Source organism: Actinia tenebrosa, unplaced genomic scaffold, assembly GCF_029948245.1.
Source record: "Actinia tenebrosa isolate PJP-AT-01 unplaced genomic scaffold, QUT_ActTen_1.0 PGA_scaffold7__59_contigs__length_16204524, whole genome shotgun sequence".
Lineage (NCBI taxonomy): Eukaryota > Metazoa > Cnidaria > Anthozoa > Actiniaria > Actiniidae > Actinia > Actinia tenebrosa.
In genome coordinates this window covers 11,707,719-11,722,965 of record NW_028292584.1, presented here as the reverse complement: position 1 = coordinate 11,722,965, position 15,247 = coordinate 11,707,719, and the positions used below count along the sequence as shown (strand labels likewise).

The window sequence follows — 15,247 nt, the reverse complement described above, 5'->3', positions numbered from 1 at the left end:
TTTTATTTCACAATTAAATATTTCTCTGTCTAAAATACACCCCTGACTTGAAACCAAGATCGGTAACAGTTTCTCGAAGTTGTTTACTCGTGGATACGCGAAGCGTAGAAACAAGTTTTTGTGAGGGGTCTGAATATGCAAATGTGTTACTCAACAACGAATCAGAAGATCGCATTTAGTCATGTGATTGGTGAGTCTTGATAACCAATTGTCCTATTTTCACTATGACGGCACTGCCAAATCCAATCGCAAATTCAACAAAATTTGCTCCTAGCGAAACAGTTTAATCTAAAATGGCCCGGTTTTCAGATATGATGTGTTTTAAAATATGTACTAAAAATATTCTGAGCGTTTGCTGGCTATTCTACTTCTCTTCGTGGATTGATGCGGGTTTTAGAACAATTTTCGGTGAATTTGTGTTGATTTGACCCCTCCGACGACCATGATCCTTTGCGTTTATGCAATAGATTGGTCAGTTTGAAGTGACGTCATTGTGAAATAGGGCAATTAGAGTCTAGTCCAGTGGTAAGATTCTATGCGTATCTTTTACGTATCTTAAGTTGCATTTTTTGCCCTATACGTTATCATTTTCGTGGATTTTAAAAGATGTAGTGATACACTCGGACGTGTTCTTGTTTGATATATCACATCCGATGGATCAGAAAACATAGTTTTATAGGAAAAGTCGTTGACTGACAACGGTACAGTTATTACTCATATACAAATGAAACAACGATTATGCGCAACAGGATGAGGAAAAATAAACAAAAAGAACATCGCGGGCTGCCTTTTATTATTCTTATTTCTATTAAATTTCCTTTGCTTTAATTCTAATTCTTAGACATATCTGTTATATTTCTGTGGCCAGTTGTTCTCTTTTTTAAGTAGTTTTTGGTTTTGGTTTGGTTTAATTAGTTAGTGCTTTGCAATTGACGCAAAACAAAGATCTAAAACTTCAATTATATTCAAAATTGAAGATAGTTTCCTGGTAACGTATTGAGACTTCAAAAACAAGGTAGCCTTCTTAGTGGCTGAGCCATAAATTTATTCAGATTAATTATTAATTAGGCTCATGAGAATGCAAATGATCTTAACTGTCTATAGTAATGTATTAAGAGGGAGCCTGACAAGAAATAACAAGACGTTGCTTTACTAAGTCTTCTAATTGGTATGAGGGCAACTGAAAACCTTTAAGGCGGATCGATTGGAGGGTAAGTCTGGATTTTGATTTCATACAGCCAAAGACTGCATATGATCTTAACTGTCGATAGTAATGTATTGAGAGCTAGCCTGACAAGAAATATAAATAAATGGCTTGATACTAAGGCTTGTAATTAGAATGAGCGAAACTGAGAACCTTTAAGGAGGATTCATTGGAGGGCAAGTCTGGATTTTGGTTTCATACAGCCAAAGACTACGTTTGATTTTAACTGTTGATAGTAATGTATTGACAGGAAGCATGACAAGAAATAACAAGATATGGCTTTACTAAGTCTTCTAATTGGAATGAGGGCAACTGAAAACTTTTAAGGAGGATTCATTTGAGGGCAAGTTTGGATAATCAGGTTTCAGGTTTCATATTTTTTGTAAACTGGTCTTGATGCGCGAGTCTGTATTAAAAGATATGGTCGATAACCAAAATTGAGCCCGCGTCGTGAAGCAAAATAGCGAAAAGCATGTCAAAGTGTGATTTCGAAAGCGATCTAAATCGCTTTTTATCAAGCAAAAATCAATTCCAACCAACTCTTCAGGAAAGGAAATCGCTAGAAAGTTTTATGGATGGCAAAGACGACGCGTTTGTTTCTCTGTCTACAGGTCACGGAAAGTCACTTATTTTCTCGCCTGAATTCCGTTGATCAAACATCTTTAAGAAATCGATCCAAACACTAGTCGATACCCTAAGAATCCTCTTTTGGTGGTAATATAGCTCCACTACAGGCACTGATGAGTGACCAAATATCCATTTGTGAAAAGCTAGTTCTCCAAGCTGGTAAGCTTGATGACATTGAAGCAGTAAAAGAAGACCACGAGATCATCTTTCACTAAGGTCATGACTCTAAAAACATGTTTTGTTATGCAGCGGCAATTGCATTCGGACTGGAACCGGATACCATTTATAAAACGAGTGAGCTTGGGAACGAGTTAGTTTCTTAGCAACGGCTGTACATGCTCAAATAATATTCTACACGATTTATTTACACAAGTCTCGTCCGTAGAGGAGGTACATCGCACAGAATTGCCCATCAACTCTGGTCATTTCCAAATGAGGGATATTATGTGAAGAATGGGGAAGCATTTTTTAAAGAAACACTGTAATGTTTTCAAAGTATTAAAAGGATTTGAAAAAAAGTTGGAAAAAACGATTAAAAATATTTTCAAAGCAAAATTCGCGGGCATTTTCTCCAAATTAGGTATCAGTCTCATTATGACTTTGCCTTATAAATATAAATGGGCGTAGGAGGAATATTGAATTTGGAAACTAGAATAGAGTAATTTATTCTCTAATTTCCCGGATGTGTCACTCAATTCTGTGCGATGAAAAGAAAACTCTGCTCGCAGGGTAGAGTAGATCCATTGTGTAGTTTGAAAGCTGAAACCAGAATTGCAGTTGAGTGTATGGTTCTACTACATGCTAAAATTGAAAGTAGAAAACAAACAGACAAACTACGTTACTAAAGACTATGATGGTACCTCTGGAAACCCGTTGTGGTAAGAATCATTGTATTATCAATTATCAATTCCACGCAGTCTAACCCTCTATCATGATCTGCTTCTCGTACATGAGTTATATCTTGATAACTTCAAATGGAAATGTTTCCTTATTTATCCTCTACGAAGACTACAGATCGTGGTAATGAAATAAAACTTTTATTAGGCATACATCTAGTACAACAACATTAAAATCCCTCGCAGCGTTTCATAACATGTCATAACGTTAATATAAACAAGACGCTATTTAAACAATGTAGCATTGTGCATGTCACACTAGTGTCAACTTGAACTTGCCAAGTTTTTGTTTTTTTGGTCTTCAGGTATCTAATCAACAAAGCCAGGTCTCTTTTAGTCTTACTTAATTTGATTTTGTTTAATTGCTTGGTTTTGAATATACAAATTCAATCATTGGATATTAAAGTGGTACTAAAACGACTCGCCATTTTCCTAACTACAACATAAGGCTACATAAAAAAGCCAATTTGCTTTTGGAGGGAAGCCATCCAAATGTCACAATTTTTCGTTTTCTGTTTTGTTGGTTTAGTCAATTCTCAATTCTGATTGTTTATATTTTTTACATGTGAAAAATGCTGTACTCAACGCTGATTGGTCGTATTGCTCTTTTCACCTTTAAAATATAGAGCATAGAGATTTTTTAACACAAATTTATCGTATGGAATTTTAGTAATATATATAGAATAAAGTGTTTTCCATTATTGATTATCCTGTTGAAGAAATCTTTGTGTCTGGGCACTTCAAGAAACATAAGCTTGTCTGTTGCTTTCACACCCACTGCTTTACACAATGATTATTTTCATTTCAAATGGTATTCAAATAATACCAAAAATGATAACAATCTTCCCTGAAATAAACCTTCTTATGTTCGATTTTAGTGCTATTTATAATGGTAATTGAACTGAGTGGGTTGCAATTAGGTCTGAAATCAAACGCGCGAATACAAAATCGCACGACCGCGTAGAAGGAGTGTGATTTGTAATTACAAGTTTCATTTCAGACCAAAATTGCACCACACGAAGTTCAATTACCACTTTATTATATCCATTTTGAAAACCGGCATGACTTACAATCTACTAGCAGTTGATTCAGATTTTTTGCAGGCACAGTAAAATTTAACAGATCCCCCGTTCAGCATTATTATTACATTGTAGTAATCCCCCCTCATGGGTAGAGATAACTTCAGTGATCCCCCCATACAAATGCACATCAGTTCCTTCTTTTACTAAGGTACTTACAGTTTCAAATCGACATGTCCTTGTCAAATAGACTTTTACTCAGTATTCTCTGCAGTTTCTTCACATCGTTTAAATTAGCGCAATGAATTTAAGTCCATCCGTAATTTGTATACATCAGGTATACTGGTGTTACAATCTTTTGTTACAATTGTTGTTCTGATCACTCTTTCCTTTTTTTGTTTTTAACTTGTTCACTTGTTTAAAATTTTTGTTTATTATTTTTTTCTATTTACGGAGCTTGTACAACGTCAATTATTTGTTCGTCTGGAATGAAAGTTATTATGGGCACAGTGCTACTTGAATCAGCGATGACAAGATCATTGTCACTGCAGCTCTCATCATCACTCCAATAAACATCGGAATCGTCACTTGAACAAACACTTATCGTCACTGGACTCACCCTCTCTATCACTAGACAATTGATAGGCTGGGCTTGGACATTTTTTTCGGTAATGATAGCAACGGATGGCTTTAATCTTATCAAGTTTTCAGGTCAGAGCATGCTTCTTCAGATACAGGTCGAGTTCTCGTACCGTAGCTTTTTCACTTTACCACTCTCAATGAGTGTTTCCCATTCAAAATCTTTATACTCCCTTTCCTCCATTTGCCTTCTTCGTTCTTTAGTTTCTCTGGCCGCTCCCATATCTTTCCTTGCATTTATGTCATTAAGGTGGCCAATGTAGACTACCACATGTTCCTCTTCTACATTATACTTCAAACAGAAGCTCGAAATGGCATCTGAATCGTCGGTGCTAATAGCTTTTTTCTCGTGCAAGTCCTTCAGACATTTTCTTGGCATATAGTCATCTAAAGTCCTGCCTGTCGACTTTTTCTGGTAAACATTTAGGAAATGCCTAGGATTGTTTTTGTCCTGAATGGGCTGGGGAATCCTCTCTGTTTCTGGCCCTACCCATCTATTGCAGCTACACCAGGAACAGAGAATGATGCTGTCATTTCTTTGTTCTTTACATGAATCCCGATAGAACTCCATAAAAAGTTCTCCTGCGATATAGTGATCCTGAATAAACTTCTCAATTTTAGTGAAATATGCCGCGCCAGGTACTTGCATCTTATTGCTTACTGAAGCACTGCGGTAGGTATTAAGCTCAGTGGAATTAAAAAAAGAATAATTCTTGTGGAGGCTCACTCACTCTACTATTAATATATTCGTTAAGCACTGGGGTCGTCAATTCTTTCAGAAACCATTTTGCATACATGCCAAGCATTTCTCTCCATCCGCTTCTTTTCGTGCTCTTCGTAAGTGTGGAGAGACGTTCTTAATTTATTCTTCTGTGAGATCTTCGAAACTTCTATGCCTCTCCCACTCAAGCGTTGCACCATCCACCGTCCGAAATGGCCGAATTTGTTCGCTCGGCCTCACCTTGTCCGCTATCACCTCTCGATCGATGACATCGTACTCTGTAATCGGAGCTGTAAATGCGTGCTAGTTATGCGTCACGCAAGCTTTCTTCATAATTCAAAACTCCAACTCCTGCCCCAGCGTCTGTTAAGTATGCCCATTGTGGCTTCACGTGTGGTAAGCATAAATCACTGATGATGTCGAGTCTTTGCTTACAAGCATCACTCACTTTCAAAATTATGTTGACTCTTGACTCTTTTTCGCAGGACGTATCTTCAAAAAGCTCGTCAATGACATTTAAAATGTCTTTGGTGACTGGAATCAAACGAGAGGAAAACAGGGTCTTATTGTGTTGTGACATTTCGGTTGTCTCACAAATTTCCATTTAACAGTTTGTTTATTCTTAATTTGAGATGCCCCGCTCTTTGTTTTTCATACCTGTAAAACTTACAGTTATGTTCTCCTGTAATTTTGTTTAAGTCGTCTTGCTCTGTCATGTCATGATAAAGAAAAATATCATCTCGGAATCTAGAGCAGCATTTGCGAAAGCCCAGAGAATACGCGTTGGCAGTTTCTTTCTGATCAACCTCGAAGTATGTAGGGTCCTCGTGACGCAAGCGAACCCTTTCACTTGGTCAGACGCTTCCTGATGACCCAACTATTCTCTTGGGCCTGACAACCACATAATGTCGGTCGTCCTCCGTGATAAGCTTCTCCATCAGTTTCAGTCATGATGCTTGACTTAATAAAAATGCGATGAGAACCGGGAGTCACGTAGACCATTTTCTCTGGCCAATCGTATTTCGGCAACTTTCTCGCCTGGTCGTCATCCGTTAGTGTCAAGACTCGAACATTTCGCGCTTTATCAAAACCTTCTGAAGTACCAGGTCTTAGGTGAGCTTTGTCATCTTTGCTTCTCATGAAGCAAAACGCTCTAGCTTTGGCATTTTGTGCACCCCAGAATCGCATTTTTATGTTTTTAACATGAGCACGCTGGTAGTGCGTATTTTCGTTATTTTTTTCTTTGCCCTTAGGAGGTTTCTTCCAACAAAACAGACCTTTACCTTTATGGCGTTTGGCTTGCAGGCTTCTTTTCTTTCGTAGCCTCGCCCTATTGTACACTGTAGTAGCTGATCGAATTAACTTTTTAACACACTGAGCCAGCCGGTAGTTTGCTAGTGAAAGCAGGTTCTTCTTATTTACTCTCTGGCCATTGTAGAGGATCGTATCATGACGTCTCCCATGGTAAGATGCTTTGTCATCTACCGCTTTACAATAAAGTCCTCATCGTCCCCATCCAGCTTAGACTTGGAACCTTGGTTAGACAACTTTCGCCTTTTTAGTCTATTACTTTCCATAAGACTTGAAGCTTGGCGCTTAAGCATTTGACGATTCCTTTCATAACAACCATCAGTTGGTTCGCATCGAAGTAGCTTGTCTGTTTTTTTGACGTTTTCTTTGAGCTCCTGGATCTCGTTTTGTAATTCTTCAAGCGTCTTGGAAGACCACAAATTTCTTTTCTTATCATAAAGTTCCTTCTTAGAATTTAAGCGCAAACGGACTAAATCAGCTACTACCTCATTAGCATTCTTAGCCTCTTCGACTACAAAGTTAACCCTTGAAGTCATAGAGGGAAGGTTGTCAGGATCAAAACCAAGGCGTTGCATCTCGTTTCTAGAGAATATTGATCTTAAAACAACTCTTAGGCAAATTTTATCTCATTCTGAATCCATAGTGGAAACAATTCTCTGTAGATTCTCCATTTTGAGAATAAGGGTACCATCACTGCATTTGCTATTGTCGTTAATAATGTCATTACAAATATTAGAAACAATGCCTCTTCTGATTTTTCTTTTACACTGATCAGATTTACTCTAAGGCCATGCCTTTCACGAAGGACGGCCTAACGAAAGACATTTTTTTGGTATTCTGTTTGTTCCCCTGAGTGTTCAGGTTGAAATGCAAGGAAATACTCAAGCGCTTCCCTGAATGGCATTGATGATGTTATTTTCATCGCACCGCCGGCATCTTGCACTGGGAGTAAAAGTTGATCTAATAAATACAGTATAGACCTAATTGACTTGTTCCAATCGACAGAGTTGTAGAGACGTTCTAACTTTTATTGACTTTTGAAAAAGAAATCCTTAATATGAAAAATATATTAAAGCTGACATTTTTTTTGTTATACATTTAATTTGTCGGATTGTAATGTAGAGCATTCCATGTAATAATGGCGATGATTCCGGTAAATCTTCGGAAATTCAAATTTTCCGATACGATTTTCGTCCGTCAAAAGTATGTGTATCTAAATGAAGTAATCTCGAATACCAAGTCATAGACTTTATTTTATTTTTTATTTTACAGCGATTTAACTATTTGAAGCGAGGCATATATGAGCAGTTAATTATTCAACTACTAATTTATTGCTAGGTATATTTCTTAGTATATATTTCTTATACTAATTAATCAACTACTAGTTTATTACTGTACTAGGTATATTTCTTATATCTTTTGTCATTAGTTATGTAATTTAATGTAAATAAATAAAATAATAAAAATAAAAAAAAGTAAAACAAAAATTCAAATTCACTGGAAAATTTAATCGATTTTCATGTAATGTAAATAATGTGTAACTAGTTTGTAAAGAGACTGTAAATGAGAATTTACAGAACCAAGGTACATTTACACAATATGTAAACGGTACATTCTTTTGTAAATTATTTGTAAAATATTTAAGACTTTTTGTAAAAAGTATGTAAATTCTTTATTTTTTTTAAAAAGTACATGTAAATTGCATGTAAATTAATTGTAAATCACTAGCAAGCTGTAATAAAGTGTTTGTAAATAACTTGTAAATAGCCTGTAAATTTCAATAAAACATTTGTAAATAGCTTGTAAATTTCAATAAACTATTTGTAAATAGCTTGTAAATTTCAATAAAACATTTGTAAATAGCTTGTAAATTTCAATAAACTATTTGTAAATAGCTTGTAAATTTTAATAAACTATTTGTAAATAGCCTGTAAATTTCAATAAAGTATTTGTAAATAGCCTGTAAATTTCAATAAAGTATTTGTAAATAGCTTGTAAATTTCAATAAAGTATTTGTAAATAGCTTGTAAATTTCAATAAAGTATTTGTAAATAGCTTGTAAATTTCAATAAAGTATTTGTAAATAGCTTGTAAATTTCAATAAAGTATTTGTAAATAGCTTGTAAATTTCAATAAAATATTTGTAAATAGCTTGTAAATTTCAATAAAGTATTTGTAAATAGCTTGTAAATTTCAATAAACTATTTGTAAATAGCTTGTAAATTTCAATAAACCATTTATAAATAGCCTGTACATTTCAATAAACTATTTGTAAATAACCTGTAAATTTCAATAAGCTATTTGTAAATAGCTTGTAAATTTCAATAAACTATTTGTAAATAGCCTGTAAATTTCAATAAAGTATTTGTAAATAGCCTGTAAATTTCAATAAAGTATTTGTAAATAGCTTGTAAATTTCAATAAACTATTTGTAAATAGCTTGTAAATTTCAATAAACTATTTGTAAATAGCTTGTAAATTTCAATAAAGTATTTGTAAATAGCTTGTAAATTTCAATAAAGTATTTGTAAATAGTTTGTAAATTTCAATAAAGTATTTGTAAATAGCTTGTAAATTCCAATAAACTATTTGTAAATAGCCTGTAAATTTCAATAAACCATTTATAAATAGCCTGTACATTTCAATAAACTATTTGTAAATAACCTGTAAATTCCACTATATGAATTATATACCGCTTGTAACTTACTTCTAAACTTTGAAAAAATGTTTGTAAATTATTTTCATACTTAAAACTGTTTGCAAATTACTTATAAATGAAATGTGTTTTTGTCACTCGGTAAAGATCTATATGTTAAGTGTATGCTACATCGAGTGTATAAGCCTCAGTGGCTGAGCGGTTGAGATCTTGTCTAGCAAACGGCACGTCCGTGCGTCGAGTCCCACGAGAACCCAACTAAGGCAGTTTTTTTAATCTGCTTTTACACTTGATGTGGCATACACTTAACATATACTTATAAACGTTTTGTAAATTATGGTAATAACATCATACTAGTATAATTGTAATAATAATTGGTAAGGTACTTTCAAATTTGTTTTAAAATTTTAATAAATTTCTAAATCATTTTTAGCTTGGAATATTTCTATAATATATTCATAAATGTAAATGTTTAAAAACATTTTTTTGCCATGAAGGACTTTACTAAATCACTGAAATGGCAATTAGACTATTACACTTAATCCTGTTCCAGTCTAGTTGAATCATATCAATGACGAGGCAGTACAGAAGATGAAAGTCTAATGAAGCATTTTTTCCCCATGAAACTATAGGGCTATATAGTCTCCAGCATCATAATCATAGTTATGCGAGAAAAACTCAAGCAAATTCAATGCATTTGTATTGTTATTCCATGCTATATGAGTTACGAAGACATCCACTTTATATTAACCTTATCATTATTTTTGTATGCACTCAATTGCAAAATAGTTGCTGGGTTCGAAAGGCCAAAACTGAGGCCGAAATGGTACTATACATGGAAGTGTGTTAATTAGAAGTATAACAATAATGTTTTGAAACCAGACAATCATTTTGCAATTGAGTGTATATAATATTCAATGTTAAGAAGAATATAAGTTAATAACATCTATATATATATATATATATATATATTTTTTTTTTGGGTGATAAGTTGTTAAATACATAACAAGCATTCTCTGCTTCTCTTTGTATTCTTGTTGCCTTCCTCTCTTTTTTTTCATATTTTCCTTGCTGTTTCACAAGAAAATGGGATTGCACTGTAAAAATTTTAATATAATAAAACATTAGTAATTAAAAAATTAAAATAAAGAATTACTGACAGAAATCAGTATAAATGCAATCAAAATAAATAAAATAATAAACACTTTTTATCAGACGCAGAAAAGAGTACTATATGTATGTAATTGTGGTATATTATCTGCTTGATGGTATAACTTGATGTATTGTATTGTTCCTAAAGTATTCAAATGCTGGTAGGCAGCTTATATAGCCATCTTTGTCAAGTGCTGAACAATTTCATCCTGGGTCTATAGCTAGTTTTTACTGGATAGAAACTCGGCATTCCAAAAACATGTTAGTAGGTATATTGTACTGAATATGTCAGTAAATACAACTTACCAAACGATCTTTGCGCCTTTACGAGCTTCGACTGTAGATCCTGTAGATCGATGAACAACAACTAGCCATAAGTTTTATAAGAAGGTTGCTTGACCTCATTGTAAATAGTTTAAGTAAGAGACGCGATATTCTCTCTTCGTTCACTTCGCTTTTCGTTGTGACCTCGTCTAGGGTTCTCAGTTACTAGTGACAGAGGTTCTACTCCCTTTTTCCCGGCTACTGATGTGAGGTCACGGTCTGCCATATGTTTTAACTGTTCTCAATCAATTTGTAAGCAAAGTTTATGTGAAGAAATAACGATAATGGAAGAATAGATAATAGAACGCTGCTAAAGTCGATGAGGTACTCGAGTATATTTTAATAAACTCTGCCTGGAATTACTATACGGGCCACGTCCAACACGCTGTTGCAGTAAAATCCAAGTATCAATTGACAGGCTCACAGGTGTGTTTCAGCCAATAAACAGCTAGAGAACTTTAGCTTGATTGAAGTGTCAAACCACATTAAAAATTAAGAAAAACAAAAACATTAAACATTAAAAGCGTTAGTGCTTGCGTACAAAGGACCGAGCAGGCGTTTGCTTCAACTTTCATAGTTTCATAATTTTGACACAATGGATAGAGAAATAGAATACATTTTATCCAAAGCTGATCTGCACAAGTACGTAGAAAACTTCAACCAGTTAGGAATTAAAAAAGGTTAAGCACTTCTTGGATTTTGATGATTACAATCTTGAAAATGACATCGGACTGACCAAGAACAACATCCAAGAAATTCGTCGTCTCAAGCGAATTTTTGGTGACATACAAAGTGGATCAAAGAACATAGATCCCCTTTCTGAAGGTAATATTACATACATGCTCTGAGACCAAATATTTAATCCTTTGTTGTGGCTTCTAGAAAAGAGCATCTTCAGCGATAATGTTACAAGAAACTGAAGGAAGTAGTGTGTATTTTAATGGGAAGTGGTCCTCAAAGGGTGCTGCACGAGGATTCTGAATCCGACGACAACATTGAAGGAGAGGTTGCTGTAGCCGGTAACGAGGAAGTTGTCGAGTCCGATGACAGTGATGAATACGTCGATATTGCTGAAACTGATCATATTAATAGACACTGAAAGACAATTTATCATTCACATTGCTTTATTGTATAATTGTAAAAAACATACCAACCAACCAACCAACCAACCTACCAACCTACCAACCAACCAACCAACCAACCAACCAATTAATTAATTAATTAATTAATTAATTAATTAATTAATTAATTAATTAATACGTGAATGAAGAAAGAAAGAAACAAACAAACAAACAAACAAAAACAAATAAAGAACACAAAATATTAAGAATATATTATGTGGAGCTTTATAAATTGCGATACGTTTTGATAATAGCATAGATGTGACGACAGACCAAATTTTTAATATAACAAAAGCTAAATACTTGAATGTAGAAAAATATTATAATTTCCTCCAAATTTATTTTTTAGTGATCCCCCTTTTGTTCTCTCGAAAATCAACTGATACCCCCAAAAATCCCCCCTCTCCCTCAAGCGATAAATAATGACCGGTCCCCTTGGACTCGAGAGTTGGTGTTATTATTATTGAGCGTCAAATCCTTCAAATCTCAGTTGATGAACAGGCTGAATATAATTTCTAGATAAACGGAGTTATTCAGAAGAGAGGCATCTTCTTCCACTTCTCCTTTGATAAGTAGTGATTCTCCATTGTTACTTTTTCTTTTATTTCTCTCTCTCTCTCTTTTTTGGCTCAAGTTATTTTAAAAAGCTTTGCATTTTATGCTAAACAAGCTCACTCACGAGAGTGAAAGTCAGAATATTAATCATTTTTGCACGTACGGCCTTTGTATTAATCAAAATTGCGATAAACAGCGGTTTAAATTGAAAATAACACGGTAGACTACGAATAAAGCAAAATATCCTAACCAGATAGCTCATAAACAATTTTTGGAAATCACTTCCAGTTTTGCTATTCACCACAGAATATAAATGTGGTGTCGCCGCCGTTAAAAACGGTTGCAAGGAAACAGTGAAATTTTATAGCCTCCACACGTGGCACCCTCTTGGCCAACGAGAAGAAAGTAAAACTTAACTTAGACACATGGTATATAACAACCACTTTCATATCCGCATAGGACCTGGGCATTTTTATTTGTACTGTTTAATAAACGAGCAGGAGTGTTTTATCGGGTATAAAACACGAGGCGCAGCCGAGTGGTTTTAGACCCGATAAAACACGATCTGCGAGTTTATTGAACGGCTTAAAAAACTCCTGATGTATGTTCTCATACTGTACCGAATTCTTTACGAAATGAACCAAGTTTGATAGAGAAAATCCAAGTTAAAGTTTATGCAAATGAAGACGAATCTATATCAGATATAAAATCACCTTCATGGTCATGATTTCTATTGTGTTTCCTTCATGAATTATTAATGAGTTTTTTAAGTCTTATATATATTTTACTATTATTTTCTTCAGCTCTGTGGAGTACAACACGAAGAAATACGGTATACTGTTTACAGTAGTACGACTCAGCGTTGATACTTTCTGAAGCCTGATACGATACGGCAAATCATGGCCAATACGATTCACTTTCATAACCCAGACATCTGTCAAACTTATAAACACATGATTAGTCGTAACATAATTCTCCACTTTTGAGTTCTCTGTTGCTCAGGGTTAACCACGATTTTGTGTAAGATATTGATGTATTCCAGGGAACATTCTTGAATTTCATTATTGTTTGTATCGTAAACTTTTTGACGAGACATCCTAGGGTTTTAGATAATTAATGCGCGGTTTTTATCAAATGAAAGTAAGGTCCATTGTCGGGATAAAAAAAAAGAAGATTGAAGCTAAGACGGAAATGATAGTCGAGTGTATATGTCTGGATGCTAAAATTTATAGCACACAGAAAACAGAAAACGAATCGGCTACATATATATGAAGCTATCAAAGTTCATCTGGAAGTCTGTTATAGTAAGAATCCTTATATTAGTGTCAAGTGCAATTCCGTCTATGCCTCCATCATCTGCTTCTCATACATTACTTATATGTTCATAAAATCACCCGGAAATGTGTCATTTTTGATGCTCTACAAAGACCACAGATCATGGTAATAACATTAAAGCGTTGTTAAAATTAAATATATCTAGTATAAAAAAACATTTTACTAACCTCGACTCCGACTTAAGCTTGCTTAGATAAGTAATACATTAGACTTATCAACCTCTCTTGCCTACCGAGTGGTTATTTATTTTTTAGCAAAGCGAGAATTTGTCGAGCACGACAATGTTACGAGCGACAAAGTCGAGAAAGGTCCGTCCCTCTCCAATATAGCTACAAATAGAGGGCGGCTAAATTCGCGATAGTCTAAGAATAGACAGCAATCACGGCGTTTGATAACATGTCATAAGAGAAAGCTATATGAATTAGACGAGCATTCGTAGAGGTTAAATAAGAGAAAATGGAGCTTGAGCCAGAGAGTAGTAAAGGACGAGAGGAAATCGTATCATACCCAAAAATTCAGATATATAGAGGATATTACATGGGCGCGCGGAGATACGAATTTTATCTTCAAGTGTTCATCGAAAAGATCTCTCTCGAGTGAGCGTAGCGAACGAGTGAGAGATTTTCAACACGAGAAGATAAAATTCGTATATCCAAGCGGCCATGTAATATTCTGTTTATTATATAATTATCAATGAACTATGTTTTGGCTTTTTCAGGCAATTCTTTCCGTGTACTTTTGAATAGCCATCTCAATGGTGTTATTTTCACGTGTGAAGATATCAATTTTTCGAAATAGAGAATAAAAAGTTTTTTGTTGGCATTCAAGCATTCATTTGTTTCAAGCACAAGTTATTCTTGGGATGCTATCACATGACTCAGAATCCCTTGACATAAAAATAGTAATGAAACAGCCGTCAGGTTGGTTGATCTAGCAAGGGAAGATAATGATGAAAAATGGCAGCTATGACGCAACATGCACCCCAACTTTGATATATTCAGATAGGAGTGCGTGGTGAAGTATCCGTTCTAGCCCCGACGACATTCATGCTATAGATTCTCTTATAGATTCCCGCGCTCCGATACTAGCGTTTTGATAGCATACCTCTTTTTGATTGTCCATACCAAAACGAAAAAAAACGCAGGGGTGTCAATAATTGTCTGCGCACGCAAAACAAAAAAAAAAAAAACAAAAAAAAAAAAAAAAACAACAACAACAACAAACAAACAAAAAAACAAAACAAAAAACAAAAAAAACGGACGCACCGTTGCAAATGCCAACGTCGACGTTTTCAAAAGCCACCCTTCTCACCTTCTTCACCGTTTTCAACTGTTTCCAGCAAACTCGTGAACGTAGATTACGTAAATGTTGGCGGGTAAATAGTTTTTTCTTTGGGTTAATTAAAAAGTACGGCGTTGTGCCAGCCTCTCCTTGTTATCTTTCTCCTGTAAATTCATTACTTAGGGAGAATGTAGCGCACGTTTTGCACATAAAAAATTAAGTGTCACACACATTTGATTTATAAAGTCTTCTTTCACCACAATCCTCATTAACGCATGATCTTCCACACCATTGAAAAACTTGAAAGTATACTGATAATTTTCATATAATCTTCAGACATCTATTTCACCCCGGCCTGCTCTCAGTCTGACCTCTAGCTCAGCTGGTAGAGCATCGGTAGTACAAT

The 15,247-nt window shown here is 34.7% G+C and overlaps 1 pseudogene; it reads right to left on the bottom strand.

Moving 5' to 3' along the window:
- Positions 1–4,329: 4,329 nt before the first annotated feature.
- Positions 4,330–6,246, bottom strand: LOC148905617 (uncharacterized; annotated as a pseudogene).
- Positions 6,247–15,247: the final 9,001 nt, after the last annotated feature.